Source organism: Thalassophryne amazonica, chromosome 12 (genome assembly GCF_902500255.1).
Source record: "Thalassophryne amazonica chromosome 12, fThaAma1.1, whole genome shotgun sequence".
NCBI lineage: Eukaryota > Metazoa > Chordata > Actinopteri > Batrachoidiformes > Batrachoididae > Thalassophryne > Thalassophryne amazonica.
In genome coordinates this window covers 70,103,662-70,109,606 of record NC_047114.1, presented here as the reverse complement: position 1 = coordinate 70,109,606, position 5,945 = coordinate 70,103,662, and positions in this window count along the sequence as shown.

The following is a 5,945-nucleotide window of genomic DNA, read 5'->3' as shown; positions in this document are numbered from 1 at the left end:
GACACTAAATGTCAAACTCATAACTGCTTAACTCGAGCAGTTTGGAGCCCACGTGGATTAAAATTGGTGGCTGTTTTTTCTGTTAGTGAAGGACAAAATGGTTCAACTCTGGACAGATAACATCATAGGTTTATAAATATTTGGACATTAATTTTGACTCTGTACACCAACACAACTGAGTTGAAATGAAACAATCAAGTTGTACTTGTAAAATATTACATGAGCCACTGAAGAACTGCAGATATTTATACTTATAGTTCCTCCCATTTGTGAGCCCCTAAGTAATTGGACAAACTAAACACATTAAAATTTTTGAAGTCACTGAATATCTTTTGGACTTCATTTACACCAATCATCAAAAAACACAAGCAGTTTGGTAATGCCTGGTAAATCTGTCTGCAGTTGGCAGTTCTTGATTCTGTGATTGGGGAAACTTCAGCTTTTGTTTGTTGCAGCACCAATTACATGTTGTAGCTTCACGATGCAGTGGCACAGAAAAGAATTTTCAAAAACTGAACCTAAGCCAATCAAGGCTTGAATCTTCTTTCAGCTACAGTTCGCCTTCTAGCAAACTGTAGCTGAAATTTCATGTATTGTTTTTCTGAAAATTTCTGTCTGTACCACTCTACGATGAAGCTGTATTAGTTAATTATGCAACAGAAAAAAGTTGCACTTTGCATGTTTTCCCCAATCACAGCACCAGAAGCCTAAAACTCAATCAAATTTGTCTTGGTGGCTTCCCTCATTTATCTGCTTCTTGCATGGTCAGTTTTTGAGAACTATCTTCTCAAAGTAGGGGAGCCATACAAGAACATACTGTTTAGTAAGTAAGTAAGTTTATTTGGTCATAACTGACATAAATGTAGCTCAGTGAATATTCTGTGACTTGGAAATGTTGATGTATCCATCCCCTCACTTGTCAAAAGAAAACTGGCTGCAAAAGTGAGGATGTGCATTTGTCCAATTACTTATGGGGTGTGAAAATAAAAATGACTGCAATTCCTTAATATTGAATGTGATGATTTTGTTTAACACAAGCCATAACCTCGGGTCCAATTAAATGAAGCTAACGCAGATATGATAAAACTTTCAGCTCCTTGTATGGCTACTTGACACTGGCTCCAAAAGCAAGTCGCTACTTGCATGTTTACAGCCTGGTACTAAAATCTGTTTTGGTCTCTGTAGCTAGTTTACTCATTCAGGACAAATGTATAGAAGCAGAATTTTTAAAACATAGCTCATATTGTGCCCTGGCACGGTTGGGGTACAATCGAGCAGAAAGTCTCCTATCATGTGGCGCTCTCAGCCAGACACATGCAGGCAAGAGCCGGGGAGTGAACAATCCTGAAGGTCGGGACCCCCAATCATGTCCCTTTGGAATCGACCCGGGAACCAGCATGGTTGAGGCATAATCGAGCAGAAAGTATCCCACCAGGTGGCGCTCTCATTCTGAAGCATGCAGGCAAGAGCCAGGGAGTGAACAATCTTCGAGGTTGGAATCCCCAGTGACGTCCCACTGGAATCGACCTGAGAACCAGTGTCGCCAACTGAACAGTCCCCCTAAAAATTGGTCCACCCTGCCTTCACTGCGCCTACATTTTTTAAGCATCAGCATCGATTATCACTTAATTTCTGCTTAAAACTGCACTCCAGTCATCATCTATCTCAGTGATATAGCTGAAGCTTTTGTACAACAATCATTTCCACATAAATTCAGCATTATTTCATCATAAAAGACAGAGGAAGCGATCAAAGCCAGCAGCACGCTGCTGCGGCGCCCACGTCATTTCAGAGCGTCAGCAGCGATTCACTGATTATCGCCTCGTTTCTGCTTAAAACGGCCTCGTTTCTGCTTAAAATTGAGTTTAGAAGGATTTAAGAGGTTTCACTTTGTCATCTGATGGTTAATAATCACACTATTCCCTTTGATCGCTTCGGGTGTAGAGACTCAGTCTGACGTGCTGCTGTGGTCCCAAATAACACATGCACAGTCAAGACAGAGCGGACCAATTTTTAGGGGGGAAACCATCCGGTCGGCGACTCCGAGATGGTTGGGGCACAATCAAGCAGAATTTTTTTTTTTAAATATATAGCTCATCAGTTTAACAAAATTAAATAGTATAGTTATCAATAATTATGCGCAGTGTTAGGGAGAAGCAGAGACCGCTAACAGTGACGGATAACTGTTAGGGGCCTCTTCTTCCTGAGTATTTTATTACAAATACTGGAAATAACATGGCTTGCTTTATGGTTAAGTGTACTAATGGACCTTCTAAAAAGTCTGTGTGCTAGTATTTCACTCAAGTGAAATTTTTGTATGATTTATTTTTATGTTAGCATTAGTACCATTGTTAGCAGGTATCGATAGCATGGTGACGTTAACTACGCTGTTACTCCACAGTTACTGAGACAATTGTCCAGTAAGAGAATTCAATAACCGAACCAGACCATCTGTCATGAGAACTAACCACAAGTGCGCAAAAATATGTGTAAAGAAAACACTTGAACATTTGAAGGTTATCGTAATTTCTGGACTAAGCCACTACTTTTTTTTTTCACAAGCTTTGAACACTGGTTTTTACAATGATGCAGCTAATTTATGGCGCTTTACAGGGTTTTTCATGTCAAAATTGATGCTGTCAATTGATTTCCTGAAAGCTGTGCGCCTCATGCGTTGTAAATTCACACACAGTGTAAATATAAGGTCTTACCCATTCGTTTTAGTGAAGAAAAGCCCCTCTCTGACACTTTGCGCCGTCAGATCAGTTAGCCTTCTCCCCCCACACTTCCAAATCGGTTCTATCTTGGCGAAACAAGTCGAAAAAGTCACAGCAACTCATTAACATCCCATTTACCACAGACGCCATCTGATCCTGGCTGCATGCGATGAAAGTTTGAGAAAAAAAAACCTTAAAATTACTCAGTTCTCTGTGTGGAGTAGAGACACCGTGCGCATGCGCTGGATGATGTGTGTGTCAATATTTACGTGTAACACTTAAGGGGGAAAAAAGCATTTATGGTACGTATTTAATTAAAAGTTAAAGATCTTTCTGTCTAACATCTTTCTGTGTAAATATCTCATGTTATAACATGGAGACCCGCGGCTTTTACACAAGTGTGGCTTATTTAATTTCTTTGTTTCTTTTTAAAATTGGTGGGTGTGGCTAATATTCAGGTGTGCCCTATAGTCCGAAATTACGGTAGCTTGTTTGGTTACTCTGAGATGGGGACGTGCTCAAGCTTCATTAGTCCTGGCCACTTTGTGCCCACGCTCCACCTCTTTACACACCCATGGGTTGGCTGCAGCTTTGGCCGAGTTGGCACAACTAAGATGGCGACATCTAGAACAGCACTATTTGAGCTTCAAAACGACTCTCGAAAAAACCGATGAGTGGCGTCACAGAGGCTTTGTCCATTATTCATACTGTCCACAGTTAAACTTCTTTAAATAAAGCTGAAAATTGTGAAAAAGTTGGGACATTGTCCAAATACTTATGGATTGGAGGGTATGACCACAGACATGCATCACACAGCCTGTGAGGAGTCGGTCAGTGTGAGTTTTTTACTAACTCGATCACCGCTTTTGGGAAGAGAAAGTCTGCAGCCGAGGACTTTTTTTATTACTTGAATGAAAATCCTCTTTTGCTTGACTGAACTGAAAGGGCTTTGACCAAAACCCTGCAGGCCTAATAAGCTCTATGAGTGTGTGTGTGTGAGTGTACTTTGTATGAACTCACTGAATCTGTGCCCTTCACCTCGTGCACAGAGCAGCAACATTTTCACAGCTTTCATTTCTCCTTTTTATTCCCGTATACTGACTTTGCGATGGGTGGAGTGGTGTCAACTATAACCGAAAGTTGCTTTGCAAAATGTGTAACCTTGGCTGTGCTTTGAAGGGGAAGTTTGACATTTTCAAATCTGGGCTTTATTTTCAGAAGTTGTGGCATTTGTCTTTTCACTTGGGACCAAACTGAATTTAATCAGTGCATTATTCATTCAAAATGCAAACACCGTCACACGCTAACTGGCTAAATAATGTAATGGTGGAGGGCAAGCTCACACTAGTCACAGTGAACTACTTTTTGGTGCCACTGAACTGTGGAAAATGTCACTAAAAGTGACTGGTAGCACAGAAAAAAAATCCCTGCAGAGGTACTGTAAATGTGTGCATGTTTACCACAGTAAATCCTAACAAACTTTATAAAATGGCCAATTGACACTTAACTGCTTACCTTAACCTAGCCATCCTCCCCCCAGTGCTGCTCTCCACTGAAGTCGACTACCAATGATACATTCCTTTCCTTATGGCATTGCAGCTATACAGCAAACAACTAAAGGTATAATTAACCATTTTACAAAGTTTCTCGACATTTTGTAAGGTAAAAACGCTCTGCCCCGATCCAGTTAAGTTCCTTCATGTTTCTGTGGGATTCTGTTCTCACACACTCCTGCCTGTGACTGTGCATGACTAAGAACTGTATGCAAGAACTCTTCCAAGAACTGTTTTCTAAGAACTGTATGAATGCTGATGTTGAACTACTAAGAACTTTCCAAGTCATTTCTCACATCGAATCCTGCTTAAATTGGAACTGCATCACACACGCGCAGCACTTGACCTCTGACGATAATTCATGAACTGTGAACGATTCCTGAACAACAAACCTTATTTCCTAAAGAGAGAACATTATTCCCAGAACTGTGAACATTTTTGTTTTAGCCTTCAGTGAACTGTTACTTGTTAAAGACTTCCAGTGTTATGAGTGCAATCACTAAACATCTATCTCCTCCATTCTCCTAGTTCCTGTTCTCAGCTCTGTGCATCCCACCTGGTCCCAGCTCCAGAATCCATTCACTCCAAGATCTCAGTTCACTTTCAAGACTGGCTCGGGAACCTGCAGCTCCCTATTTTCCACTGCTATGAACAGTTTGACTCTCCACTCTGCAGGCACCCCCAGTGCAGCATTATTATTTTCCTTATTGTAAATAAATATCTTTTCATTCACAACCAGCTCTGTTTCCTTGCTCCCAGCGTTTGGGTCCATAGCCTGTACCGGTTGTGTCCGGACCTCTACCATAACAGTTTGTACTCTTTGTTCCAGAGTAAAATATATAATATGCATGAAATTTGGTTTGCATTTCAAGATGCACAAAGATTAAACGTAGCACACATGGATTATTTGGAACATTTGTTTTAGCAAGTTTTCAGGGTCTCATGCATGCAGTCTCTTTTTAATGTGATAAAAAGCATAAAAAAATTACATTTTGGTAGTGCAATGGACATTTGCAATTGTCATCATCTCTGTTGTTTAGACTGCAGCAACTCTCTGGTGTGCAAGGGATTATGGAATATCTCAATAGGGCAAATAGGGTTAGCAGCCACTGATTCTTTTTACTGTCAGTCTTCCACTCACACTGCAAAACAGTAAAGGCAGAATCAATGTGTCCCTTTTGGGATGCTGTATGAACATGGCGGTGCGGTATGGCAGTGTCCATGAGGGAACCCATTCCCATGTAGTCATGAAAGACTCATTCTAAGGTCATGACAACAAACGAGTTTGTTGCTGCAGATCGAGGGTTTTGAATGCTATTTTCAGTTTCTGTTGATTAATGTCCTTAAATTCTGCATACTGTAACTTTAAGGTTTTCTCCTCAGTGGCTGTGGAGGAACATGTTCTTGGAGAATTAGTGTTAAGGCACAGATGGAAGAGTGGGACTATGATGCCTCAGTCTTTCTCTCTCTCTCTCTCTCTCTCTCACATCATTCAGCGCTTGTATGTGTAAAGTAAATTAACCACAAGTATCTGGAGCGTCATGCAGGAAGCCCATAAGCTCAGACAGAGGGCCCATTCTTACACAAAGTGGGCAGGGTGCAGTGACGCCGCAACCACAACGTACAGAAACACAGACAGAGAGAGAGAGAGAGAGAGAGAGAGAGAGAGAGAGAG